Source organism: Melospiza melodia, chromosome 2 (genome assembly GCF_035770615.1).
Source record: "Melospiza melodia melodia isolate bMelMel2 chromosome 2, bMelMel2.pri, whole genome shotgun sequence".
NCBI lineage: Eukaryota > Metazoa > Chordata > Aves > Passeriformes > Passerellidae > Melospiza > Melospiza melodia.
The window spans coordinates 24,782,919-24,796,783 of NC_086195.1; the positions used below are offsets into that span (position 1 = coordinate 24,782,919).

At 40.7% G+C, this 13,865-nt stretch overlaps 2 protein-coding genes across 4 annotated transcripts in view; one reads left to right on the forward strand and one right to left on the reverse strand.

Moving 5' to 3' along the window:
* The window catches only part of CMSS1 (cms1 ribosomal small subunit homolog), a 223,588-nt gene that overhangs the window by 178,497 nt on the left and 31,226 nt on the right, over positions 1–13,865 (reverse strand). The window lies entirely within an intron of this gene.
* The window catches only part of FILIP1L (filamin A interacting protein 1 like), a 147,653-nt gene that overhangs the window by 104,295 nt on the left and 29,493 nt on the right, over positions 1–13,865 (forward strand). Inside the window, exon 1 of one of the 2 annotated variants that reach the window (XM_063148089.1) lies at positions 7,520–7,651. The exons of the other annotated variant lie outside the window; for it this stretch is intronic. The gene's annotated coding sequence lies outside the window, so the exon portion shown is untranslated. Of the gene's footprint in view, positions 1–7,519; positions 7,652–13,865 lie in introns of those variants that run through there. 2 annotated transcript variants of the gene reach the window in all.

Below are 13,865 nucleotides of genomic sequence, written 5' to 3' on the forward strand. Positions count from 1 at the left end.
ACTGTTTAAAGAGCGTAAGATTTTAGGGACTAAAAGAAAATTTTGCCTTTCCTTCAGGTGCTGGAAGAGAATTTCCTTAAACCCCTTTTTCTTGTGCTTTAGTTCAGTTTTCAAGCATGAAGCAAGCTGTAGGCTATTCAAGCATTTAGATCATCTCCTAGAAGACTTTCTTAGTAATGGTCCCTCCTGTTGACATAACACCTGAGACATGAGATCAATAAAAGTGTTCCCAGATAATGACACAACTTCAATATTGCTGAGTTAAAAGTAATGGCTCTTAAGGCTGATATGTCTCATGCCAGCTGCTGTAAAAAAGCCAAATTAATACCCTTTTGTATTTGTTCTCCTTCCTCACTCCAGGGCTTTGTAAAATTTTTGTTGCAGACTCTGGAGCTGTGGAGTGTCTGAGTCTGCTAAATGCATTTCCCCAGGCCCAAGAGACTCCTTGAACAGTACCTGCTGTGGGCAAGGCTCACACAAAGAGCTGCATGTGACTGTACCCTAGGAGGTCAAGAAATTCTGTAAATGCTTTTCCAGACCAGAGAACTGAACCACACAACTAAGTCACATTTCTAAACTATGAATCCATCAGATAGCTCAGCAATTCTGAATCCCAAAGGGATCAAAGTTTTATGAGCTACATTACATCCCTAGGAATTCACAATCTAAAACAGCCTGTATAGGATTTTGCCTCTGCGTTATTTCAACGCATATTCCTTGAACAGGTACCAAAATCACCAATAATTGAAGCATTGTGCTTTAAACAGGAACTAACATATAGCTACTGAAATTACAGAGAATAAGAAAAGCCTTTTTGAATGTATTTCTTACCAGGAATCCTAAGGGGGGGGGTTAATCAAGGCAGAAAACATGTCTGTTTTTACATAGATTTTGTAACATAGATGCAGCATCTTAAGACCCAAAGAAGGGGCCCAAGAGCATGTTTGTGTTTTACTCTGCTAATGCAGGCAGCCCAATAAAAAATACTTTCTCTCCTTGCAAATTTTACCTTCCTTAGCATCCATACTCATTCTTCTACAGCCTTACTCCCTTTTAAAAAAGCTCTTTAACAGCTCTGTTTTCAATGGGTTAGTCAGTAGGAGGCAAGAGAAGCCTGTTCAACAGAATTATAACAATGACATGTAGGCTTCATGATACATTTTAATTCTGGATTCTCTCTACTTAACCACCAAAAAAGAAAATAAAGCATAACAGCTTTGTACTCCACTTTGCATAAAATGAATGGCACCAGTGAGCCTTCTTCCAGTTCTGATCCTGCATTCAAGCCCACACTCACCTGTGTGCCTGACAGGCTTGTGCTCCCAAAGGAGCCATGGCCTCAGGAGGCTCCTGTAAACCTGCAACCCCCAAGAAATGCACTGAATGCCAAATCCCTGCTACCTGTGTACTTGGCTTTGCTCTCCAAGCCATTGGTGGAACACCTCACCCAGCAACAAGTGCAGGAACAAGAGATGTGAAGGGAAAAGCATAAGGGTGCCTGATAGGGAGGAGCTGAAAGAGCCTGCAGTAACTTGATCTACTTTTTCACTTCATATCATCAAAGCTTTGAAAGAAACATCCTCCACTGGCACCATGTTCAATACATGGCAGTGTGAAAAACTGAGTCAAATGTGCACAGTTTTTATTCAAACAAGAATTACACAGCTCTGAAAAGTAGTTGATCACTTTGAATAAAATGACTGAACTCACAGCTTAGATTAATACATAAAAAAAGAGAGATTCCTGTGGAGTCAGACTTCAAGCTCACAATATTTCAGCCATACCACTTTCCTGAAGTTCTACAAAAAGAATCTTGCTTTGACTGAATTCAAAGGAAAAGGATAAAGCAAAGCAGTACAGTGTTATTTTTTCTGCAGCTAATGACTAAAGACAGACATTTAAAACATGTTCTACTTTCAAGCCTGTCTACAGACATGAAACTGAGCACCTTCCAAGCTCCTAAGTCTTCACAGGATTACAACTCACTTTTGCTATTGCATGAACACTGAAATGGCTGCCGTGCCTCCAGAAATAGCCCAACTAGACAGGCATACTTGTGGGTGGGGGTGGGTTGATAAAACAATTTCTCTGCAGAACCAATCACAAACAAAACAAATCTCCAATCCCAAACCTCTTAAAATACACTCTTGTACAGACCTTTCATGAACTAAAGAACATTATCTCATTTTGTCACAGAGAAAGGATTACTTGGCTATATATGTATGGTTTATATAGAGTAGGGGAAGGCATACAAACTAAATTCTATCCATCCTTGTTCATGATAAACTCTGCCATGCAAAAAGTTGTCTTTTACATAAAAAATTACCTTGGTCCCATATACAAAATGAAACCATCTCACAAGCAGATATGAAGCACTTGCTAAGCACTTCTCCTTAGAAGTCATTAATAGTTGAGGGGTGCAGTCATCCACTTCAACATAAAGGAATCTAATTATCCTTAATAGTTGGCTAGGAATTTTATTTGTATCTGCAAAAAGAAAGGGAGAATAATGGAATCTGTAAACAATAGGAGAGTTTGAAAAAATATTTCTCCGTGCTGCCAAAAAAAGTTAAAACCACAGAGTAATGGAGATCTGAATCTCTTTCCACCCATGGTCCATAGTAAAAGACACATGAATCTGAAGAATGTTATCTTTAGAACTTTCCCCTGCTTCTGTCCCTTGCCTCCCACATCAGTTGTCAATACATTTCAGACATAAATAAGCCATAATAACCTCCAAATTTCTCTTTGCAATATTCAAAAATTAGTCTATACATTAGGATATGAAACTCTAAAACACTTTACAGATGAAATCCAAGAGATCATCAAACATAATGCTAGAAGAAATAATAAAGATAGATTATTAGCATCCTTCAAAACTTTTCTAACTTAAGAAATAATTAGAGTGAATCTTCTTCCACTGAGTAATTCCAAACTCCCACAGATTTTTGGAGACAAGGCTGAGCACACAGTGGAGAAAAATCCTTGAAGTCACATGAGTTATTAAAATATTAAATATCAGCTCCTATTTATGCAAGGCAATAAAATTCAGCTTGTCAATTCTGAGTACATTTCAGTTCTCTGGGTATCACATGCAAAACTTAAGCAGACCACCTCCAAAAAAGCAAACTGTTCTAAGTAATGTAAAATACTAATAAAAGCTTTGACAGCATTTGTACTTCAGTAGATGTTTATTTTTGGAATATGAAAGTAACCTAAAGATTTAGACCCCAGGGAGAATTTCAGAAGCCTCAAGCTTCAACAACATCTACATGAAGCAAATGTGACCAAGAGCCTGATTCAGCCAAACATTTCAATATATCATTAAAATCAGACGTCTGCTGAAGTCCTTTCCTTTTTCAACAAAAATACACAGGGCTATGTTTTAAGTGCTTTGTTGAACTCAGGCCCAAGTTCTAATTTCCTTTATTTATCTTAGATACAAAATGGCCAAAGGAAGGGGTCAAATGCTGCAATAGATAGGTTATGGGTTTAAGGACACTGGAACTGCTGCTATGAAACGCCATGGGAAGAAAAAGAGAAGTTTAACGGTGGAAGTAATGGGAGGAATTCAGATAGTTTAAGATAAAGTCTAAACAACTGCCTCAAAGTCTTCTAGCTTATTTGTCCTATCTTCTCCTGGCCTCATATAATCTTCCATCTTCCCAGCTTCTATTTTTCTAAAGTAAAATCTTGAAAGATTTTGTGGGCACAAAGAATACAAAAGGATAAGTAGCAACTAGAAAAAAAGTCCCTGCAAGCAGCTGCAGAGAGCAGCCCTGCATTGACAGGAGATGCACCAATAATTTAATTAGATTTTCTTTTGGTCTCCAATTTCCACAAATCAACAATCTACAAATCAGCTTTTGCTGTCACAATACTTGCAAATGCACCAATTCTGTGCAAAACTATGTGTAGTAACTAAGGAAACAGAATTCATTTTCAAGGAGCAATGGAGAATGAGACAGGCATAGCTGCCTGCTCAAACGCTTTTTTTTTTCCTCCTCAGTGTAGTTCACCAGTGCCAGGATTCCACCTACAGATACTGAAAGAAACTGTAAAAATGCAGTAAAGGAAGGCTCCTTTGCAACTCAATTCATTGCTCAGATAAAAATGAATTTTTCATGTAAAGTAGTCCAGAACTTGGAATTTTTAATAAAATTTCCAAGCCCTTAACAGGGCTTGGGTAGCACTGTACAATGTCCTTTAAGTCATAACAATATAAAAGAAGGAAGTCAGGTCATTATACACTCAGCTGATGCTCTTTGATAAAGTTGGTTTGCAGAAGGTCACAGATGTGCACTTTTGTATTGCAGAGAGGAATTAACTAAGAAACGAGGAGTTTGTATTTTGGCCATCCCCAGATGTAAACACAGACTTATAAGCAGAAGGACTTGCATTCTCTATTCCCTGTTCCCAGACTACCAATAAACTTATCACCAGCACTATCTGAGCTGTGTTCCTTGGAACTCCAGAATAGAACTAGATTGTGAGGGTGAATTTTTGATTACCAGCTTTTGAGAAATCCTCTTCTTCAAAGCTGCTTATGGCCTAAAACAACTGTTTCATGAGGTAGAACAAAAATGCAGGCAATTTTCATACAGACTACAGAAACAGGGTGTGTGCAGGTGAAGGGAAAGTTGCAAAAAACAAAGCATTTGCAAAGGGAAGGGAAGAAAAAAACAAACCCAGGACAGAAACAGTAGTTTTCACCTCTAAGGATTTATATATTTATGCTCACATACATAGATGTAAAAAAGGATGCATTAACATTTAACTCCTACCTACCTTGCACTGAATAACTTCCCTGACTTCCCCTGCAAATGAGAAAGGGATACAGCAGTACCTCCACAGTGTGCCCTTAGGCAGCACCTTGCACCATCAGCTGTCCTGCCATTTTCAACAGTCCCAGCAGAAAGGCTGAGTTTGCAGCTGAAGATATTTCCCATACCAAGGTCACCTACATGAGCTTGTATTTCAAATGATCCATATTGGCATAATACTTTTGATAAAAACTAGACAAACTGTTAGCCTCCAAAAACATTAGCCAAGGAACTGAATAGGCCAGTATCAGCTAAAGACAGGTTACTTTGCTTTTGTTTGGATTTGATTATTAACTCTCCTAGAGCAGCAAATGAAATATTATCCTGGTCTGTCCATTGGTGTACTCAGAGGTTTTCTATCTCCAAAAGCATTTGGGAAGGGTTTGTATTAAATAATTTGAAAGTCTGCTGACAAGGTACCCAAATCTGAACTTTCTCAGAAACTTACAGAGAGGACACAGCAGGATCAACCATGCAAATAAGAAGCAGAGTTCTGAGGAAGTCTTTGCTCAGTAACCACGCAAGAGGTTGCTGCAATTTGTCAACTAAAGAATAAGTACCTTTTTCAGGCTACACTCAGGGTAAATATATGCAAGATAGCTAGAAGATGTCTGTCTTGTTAGTGAAATGCAAACATCTTAATCACCATTTCTCTTCATACCTACAGACAACACTCCCAAATAAGTAATTTGCCTTATTGTTAGTATTATGCTCATTATGACAAAACAACTAAAGGCAGGCAGAGAATGGCTTAAGCTACAGAGATGAAGATTAAAATTCAAATACTGGAAATAAATTAATTGTGGATGCACCTACTACTTCAAGAGTGTAGAAAGCCTTTCAATGGTCTGATTTACCCACCAACATAAAAGGAGTTTGTTTCACTGACTACTGTTATCCCTTAGTGGATTTTCAGTAACAAATTTTGTACCTATTTCCAGTATTTCTTCTTTCTGTCACCAGTGTTGATTCAGAGTGTACACTAAAGAATGGGGAATACAAGAGATACATTTCAAGTTCTTCAATCTAAATCCTATTTTTTGGCTTTCTGCCTCTTTCCTAAATATTAAAACAAACAACTCATTTCTTCTAGACCTTCTTACTAAAAATAGTTGGTTGGACTGCTTAATTGTGTTAGCTGAAACACAAACAGATGAAAAAGGAAAGGGGTTTGTAGAAAAAACATTGAAGAGAAAAAAAAAAATCAGATTTCATCTGGCCTTCCCATCATCACTTAAGAGAATTGTTTTGTAGTTACATCATCAGGAAATAAAATACTATCCTCCAAGGACCCCGACTCTTTACAGAAGGAAAAAAAAAGGAAGGCTCAAAGTTCATATCCCCCCTCAGAGGAGTTCAGCTAAAGTTGCATTTTTTGTCAATAAAATTAAAATAAAAAAACCGAACCAACAGAAAAAGCTCCCTTAGAACAACTAATTAAACAAGATGACTTGGAATTTAGATTTTCTGTTTTCAAACTCTAGGCTGCGGGACTAAGTGGAAAACATTGTACTTAATCAGTAACAACCTAAAAGGACTTTATTATCAGTGCTAGAGAGGAACTGCCCTAACCCAAACCTTCCGCACATTCTTCTTGGCCCTGAGCTGGAGGACAAACGCAATGTTTCGCAGAGCGCGGGGCTGGCCGGAGCCAGCACCCACTGCCCAGCTGCCAAGGGCCAGCCTGGCTGCCCAGGGCCGAGCACAGCTGCCCAGAGGAGGCTGAGCTCAGGTGCCCAGAGGTAGCCAGGCTGAGCTGCCCCGAGGGGGCAGAGTTGCTCAGAGGTGGCAGAACCCGGCTGCCCAGAGGTGGCTGAATTGCCCAGAGGCGGCCAGGGCGAGTTGCCCGCAGATGGCCGAGCCCAGTTGCCCAGAAGTAGCTGGGCCGAGTTGCCCATAGGTGGCTGGGCTGAGCTGCCCACAGGTGGCCAAGTTGCCCAGCTGCCCAGTAGTGGCCAGGCCGGGCTGTCCAGCAGCAGCCAGGCACAGCTGTCCAGAAATGGCTGAATTGCCCAGAGGTGGCCGGGCTGAGTTGCCCACAGGTGGCCAAGCCAGGCTGTCCAGCAGTAGCTGGGCACAGCTGCCCAGAGATGGCCGAGCCCAGTTGCCCACAGGTGGCCGGGCCGAGCTGCCCCGAGGTGGCAGAGTTGCTCAGAGGTGGCAGAGCCCGGCTGCCCAGAGGTGGCTGAATTGCCCAGAGGTGGCCAGGACGAGTTGCCCACAGGTGGCTGGGCTGAGTTGCCCAACTGCCCAGTGGTGGCCAAGCCAGGCTGTCCAGAAATGGTCGAATTGCCCGGAGGTGGTTGAACCCAGTTGCCCCCAGATGGCCAGGCTGAGTTGCCCACTGGTGGCCAAGCTGGGCTGTCCAGCAGTAGCCAGGCACAGCCGCCCAGAGATGGCCGAGCCTGGTTGCCCAGAGGTGGCCAAGCCGAGCTGCCCAGAAGTGGCACAGTTGCCCAGAGGCGGCTGGGCCGGACTGCCCACAGGTGGCACAGCTATCCAGAGATGGTCGAGCCCAGCTGCCCAGAGGCGGCCGAGCCCAGGGGTGCCCGAGCCCCGCCGCATAGCGGCGGCCGACGCTCGCGGGCAGCGGGTGCAGCGGAGCGCACCGGGCAGCGCGGCGGGGCCGCACCGCGCCTTATATGGCGAGGCGCTGACGTAATGGTGCATAGGCTCGGGCCGCCCGCGCGCCCATCCCTCATTGTTCCGCGGGAGCGCTCTGGGATAGCGCTGGGATAGCGCTGGAATGCTCGCAGCGGCCCCGATGGCACCGCGCAGCGCCCCGCAGCACCGCCTCAGCCGGGACTGCCACAGCCCGCCAGCGCAAGGTAAGGCACAGGGTGGGAAGCGAGCTTCTCTGGCAAGCACTGGCGCTTCTGGCTTTTTCCTGCTGAGATACCTTTTTTTTTAAAAAAGTCACTTCCAAAAAAAAAAAAGAGGGGCGAGGAACTGAGAAACAATGAGATACCCCAAAACAGCACCAGGAGATCTAGAAGATGTCTGGTGAATCACAGATAGGGTGACTATTTAAAGCGTTAAAAACTGTCTTTAAAACAATTCCTGCAGAGGAATTAATGTAACATTGAAGAAGGAGAGAGTTATGAATTACACACACTTTCCAAATGGTCGGATAAAATCATGACTGCATTTAAAGCAGTGGAAGGAGTCCAACAGTATTGTAATATATTAGGTAGAGCTACTGCCTCCCTTTCTGCTGCATTTACATGCATATGCTATATATTAGTAGACATGTACACACACATGTCCCTAAGCATTTACTATACTTTTGAACAACTTCTACTGTAGTTTTCAGAGCGATGTATAAATTTCCAATACATTACTTTGCAATAAGATCATGCTATGTCTAAAAGAAAGAATTGCAACTAGTTCAATTACTAACAAACTTTTCAACTCATCTCATACACACTGCTTCCCTCTTCTGTGTCTTGCGTGCAAGCGTCAAATCACAAGAGGGCAGAACTGTCAGATTTTTATGAAAAAACTTTAAATCCTGGTCAAACACATGATGAGTGTGAGGATGAGAGAGCACACTGCTCTCTTCAATGCTTATTCTGTAAGATGTTCAACAGTATTACAGCTATGAACTCCAGAACACAGGGAATGATAAACAGCTCTGACGAGGCACAGAGCACCTTGGAGGATTGGACTTCCGTGTGTTTATAGTTCACACCTGACTGTCCTCCCCGTTAATTAAGGGCCAAACCCTGTCAAATCTTCCTTCATAGGAGCAACTGCAATTAAGTTAATTGTATTGTCCTACTTGCAAATTAGAACTCCTGAGCACTGCTCTTCAGAGTCCTATGTGCAAATTGAAATGTTAGAAAAGTTAAACCTTAAGACCTTGAGTTTTGATTTCTTCTTACAGGTAAAACATTTTTGTGGTATGTTCTCCTTTTCCTTAGTTGAAAAACAAATGCAATTTTAGGAGAGAAGTAAGGGTTCTTTCTCCATTTATTTGATGTTTTAAATCCTTCAAAATTCTTGTTCAATTACATATTTAGGAAAAATCAAAGCTGGTACTAACAGATGCATTGTTGTAGTATCACACATACACAGATTTAAAGGATAAGCCAAAATATCTTGTGTAAAATTTTTCATAACTTTTTTTGGCTTTAAACATGGAGAAAATAGGAAGCAGTTATTTTCAACATGCTTCTAAAAACGTAAATATAAAGAGACATTACATTTCAAATATAATTCAGGTATTTGTGTATTATTAACCTGGCAATTAGATAAAAGTCACATCCATGTTTCCAATATATTCTTTTTTGCAACAAGCAAAGTTTATACCTCTGTTGAGAGAATCAGGGAAGAGGGCACTGTATAGTGTATATATAGAATGAAAAGAATCCTAGCAACCAGAACAAATGTAATTTCACAGTACAAAAACAATACCCCATATCAGTATCCTGAGCCCCTTAAACAGTTTTCAGCTCACTATTCTGTCATATGTGCAGAGTCCTTGCAGTTTAAAAATGGTTACTTAGTTTTCTAAATATCCAGTGTCAAGTTATAAAGTAGAAAACTTAGCTATGTTGTGAACAAATGTGTTAGGAAGCAAAGTTAAGTGACAGTCCTCAAAAAGAGTATCTGAGTAGAAAGGATGAGCTGAAGAAGTCAAGAGACTACAATATGGCAAAGAAAAAACATTAACAGGAATGCTATGCATGCAATAAATTTGATAGAAGCACTAAGTAGAAAAAAGAAAAAAGTCCCCCCATAGGTAAGAGACAATTTAAATCCAGATCCAACAAAGAAGGTGACTTCTATCACTAATTACTGCTTTAGCAATATCTAAAGTACCATCTGTACTCTGAATACTGCTAGCCTAAAACAAATCATAACATCTAAAAAGCCAGAACTCTACTTCTCATAGTCTGTCTTCCTCAGATTAAAAAGAAAACATTCTTCACTTAATACTTACAGAACCAATTTTGCTCTCATTTATACTGGTAAAACTCCAAAATAATTAGATGGAGCTATAATGATTAAACTGTCTCACTGCTGTTCCCCCACCCCCCACCGCCTCTCTATTACACTCCTTTATTAGATCAGATTTCTTAACATGTTTTGGGTATTAAGTGATCGGTATTCCTAATTTTAAGTGATTAAAATGCTAGTTTCAATTAAAAGTAAAAGGACACAGTGAAAGAAAAGAATCATCACATGACTCAGTCTTAAACAATTGTATTTCTTCATCTAAATTTTTATAGTAATTTTTCACAACATCCAATGTGAAAACATTCTAAGAACAAATATATCCTCCAGAAATGAAAGTCAACTTCCTATCAAACTGCATTGAGCCTTTGTTCCTTTCCCGTCACTTCCCTTTCCTCCACTGACAAACATCTGCTGACAGCAGAATTTCTAGAGATTTGATCCAGAATACAAGGGATAGTTTCTATTCCTCATCAGTAGTAGTAAAATCAAATTATTTCTTGATTTGTGCTGAGCAAGAGAATTTTCATACTATTTACCTAATACTATGATGAATTACCATTTTTGTGCTTGTCATGGTATTAAAAAAAAAAAAAGCCTGGTTTTCCTCCTGGTGAGTTTCTCCTCTGTGGCAGATCTTAAAAAAACTGCTGCTTTTCTTCAGGAGAAATTCTTTACCACGTGTAAACATGGCATGGGCAACTGAGCTACTACAGCTCCTCTGGACCTTTCCTAGGAGCAGCTGTTCTCAAATCCTGGGGGTGGTACTACCTGAATAAAGTCCATTTAAAAAGCAATTAAAATATCTAAATCTGAGAATCCTAAGGAGTTTACAATGTAGGAAGACATATCTTTAAAAACCATTGTATATAACTGTAGTTCTGCCTCATTAATAGTTTCCCTGAACACATTATCTTGTCACCAAGTTGATTTGCACTTAGAAACTGTGTCATAGTAATAATTTTTAATTGCTTAAGGTTTTTGTTTCATACTAAATAGATTTTGCCATGGCACCCTTAGTGCTTAAGTTGAGCTTTTTGATGTAGCTGAAAGCTTGGTTGGTTCAACCATTCACTAAAATGTATTACTCAGCTTCAAGAAGGTAAAAACCACTGCTGAAAAATTCTAAATATAGTGCCTAGTCTTGTGATTTAAGTGAAGTAATGGACACTTTGACTCTTAACACCTCTCAGTACCTTATGCTGATTTTGAGGTTTGCTGTGTTTTCTGTCAGCAAGACAAAAATCACTTTTACTGCATGTCCAGTGCACCTTGATGTTCCTGAAGTTCAGTAGCTGTGCTCACTCCAGTGCATCAATGGTGCATTCTCAGGCAGTTACAGCTCATCCAGAGTGCTCAAAACTACTAGCAGAATGTATTTCAAGATTTGCTGAGGCAGCCTGTACCCACCAGTTAAAAACAGCACAAAAACCACCTCCCAATGCAGCTCCTCACCAGGGCTGATGTGAAGAGGTGAATTTTCATGCAGACAACGAATGCTGGCTGAACACTCAACAATATCACCATAGAACCCTCCTTTAGCAGCAATAGGGAAATACTGGGGGTGAACGTTCAACCCGACCTTGCTACACAACATTTCTACACACAACTCAAAACCATAACCTTGGTCATTCAAGCTGATAAATGCATGGACTTCTTGCCTGTTGCAGAAGTCATGCCTGCTGCTGCAGCTCATCATGCACATGATGATGATGATGTAACACAGCTGCTTGATTTCAGGCTGGGCAGGTGACCACCACAGTGGCTGCTGAGGCACAGCAGCAGAACCTGAGCCATTCTGCTTCATGCTGCAGGCTCAAAGCAGCTGAGAAACCACAGCAACCACCATTGCTCATGCCCAAACTCCCCAAAGCTTTACAGACAGACATCAGGTAGGGCACAAAGCTCTAGTGAACGTGAGTGAAAATATGGATGGGAAAAAATCCACTCCTGACGAGAAAAACACTCATCTTGCATACATGTCAGGGATGTGAACAATACATCAGATGTCATTGTCCTTTATAGATTTCCAAAGGCATGGGAAGCAACACAACAACTGCACTTAAATGATGGATAGAGTTCTTAAAATCTGTCTTAAACCGAATATTCAAAGCATTTTTTTCAAATTCATTGCAGACAGCTGATTTAAAGCTTGGTCTTTTTTTTTATGAGAGACACAAAGCTTATCTAGTGTTTGCATAGCAACTATCACAATGACACAGTGAGGGAATGAAGAAAAATTTTAAAAGTGAAATGAAGCAGCATGAAGCTTCTGCCATAAAAAAAACCACATAAAACTGGCTGCTTAAAAATAGAAAGTAAGGCACTCAAAGCTCATATTTTAATTATACACTGAATTTTAGCACGTGGACTATCTAAGTCCACGTGCTAAAGATAGTTTAAGATAGCACAAAACTAAGAGTTAAGTTTAAGCTGACTGAATTCTGTCAGTTTTCAATGGATTTAATCTTTTTTGGGTACAATTTATACAGCTTTCAGTCAGTAAGTCAAACTATGAAGAAAATCAAGTTTAAAATTTTATCACATATAAGTTTGGCCTACCTGAAACTAACATCACCCATCACATTCCCTAAGTTGATTCTATTCTACTTAGCCACAAAGAGGTTTCTCAGAAGAAGCCTAGTAAATGCCACAGGTGGTTTTGTTTTCAATTTCAATATGCTACCCCCCCTGGTCAAGCACATTGCACACCTCAGAAAAGCCATTCTGTTATCAAAAATGTATCATACCAAAAAAAAAGGAAAGTGATTTATATTGGTCACTTGAACCTGAAGGTATAACAATGCCACAGTGGGGTAGCCAATCCCTAATCCAAATATCTGAAAACCAGTATTGAACACACTAACCTGGATGTAGGAGGGTGTGGGGAAGAAATGCAGTGGGTCAAGTGTTAATGCTTAAATCTGAAACGCTTTTCTTAACTTGCAAAATGCTACTATATACTCTCTCATGTGAAGAGAAAAGTTTTTTTAATTAGCAGCCAAAAACTAAATTCCAAAACGAAACACCGAATTGTCTTCAATGAAAAGGCCACCAGGAACCTTGGCAGCCCTAAAACCTCTAAAATCTGTGTTTCTAAAGACAGATCTGATGCAGAAATGAGCACGTTCATTTGCTTGCATATGAGCAAGCAGAGCAGGGCGATGAAAGCCTCCACAGCAAAGTCAGCAAGCACAGCATCACTCACGACAGGCCAGTTCCAGATGACAAATTGCTGCCTCCGAGGCTGGTGCGGGGACGACACCAACCGGTGGGGAATGCTCATTAGGCTGCTGCCGGGAGATTCACACATTGCTTCCCTTTGGCAGAGCAGCAGGCAACAGCTGACAGGAACGGTCGAGCTTACATACCTTGCTAACCCATACAGAGGAGGAGGGAGGAGAATGCACCCTGGTGTACAAAGGAGCAGCCACTCTGGAAAGGATCTTCATGCCCCTGCTATACAGGATTACTATCATCTCTGTAAAGAGCAACATTTCCTTATTTCTGTCAGGATTAACTGGGTGGGAGGAGTCAGAAATTGACACTGGTGACACTCTACAACGTGTAAATGACCCTCTCATATATCTAGATTAAAGCAGTAAACTAAACAATTTGCAAGTTCTGCTAGAGAGAGCTCCTTTATTTTCAGCATTTGAAACCACATTATAAATTAATGATAAAAGCTAAAATGTATTACATCAGAAACATACTGTACATGAAGGCATGCTACAGCTCCTTTAGTGACATCTGAAACAAGAAACTATAACCTGAATACCACAGACCAGCAGACATCAAGCAGGGCATGCAGCCAAATGTCACATAACGATACTGAGTTATAAATCAGTTTGGGGTACACTAACAAGGCACAGAACGTTCAACTGAATTCACAGTTCCTTAAAGAACAAGGAACTCAAAGTCTTCATAAGAAGGCACAAGGGAGGCATACATGCACATGACCCTGCTCTTTCCTAAAAAAGCCTTTTCCTATGACAGTTTTTGAAAGGCAAAGAACACTGGAAAACAACTAAAGATGGAAAAAGTCAGTATCTCGCTTGGCTTTAGGAAGACTGCTCAGACCAA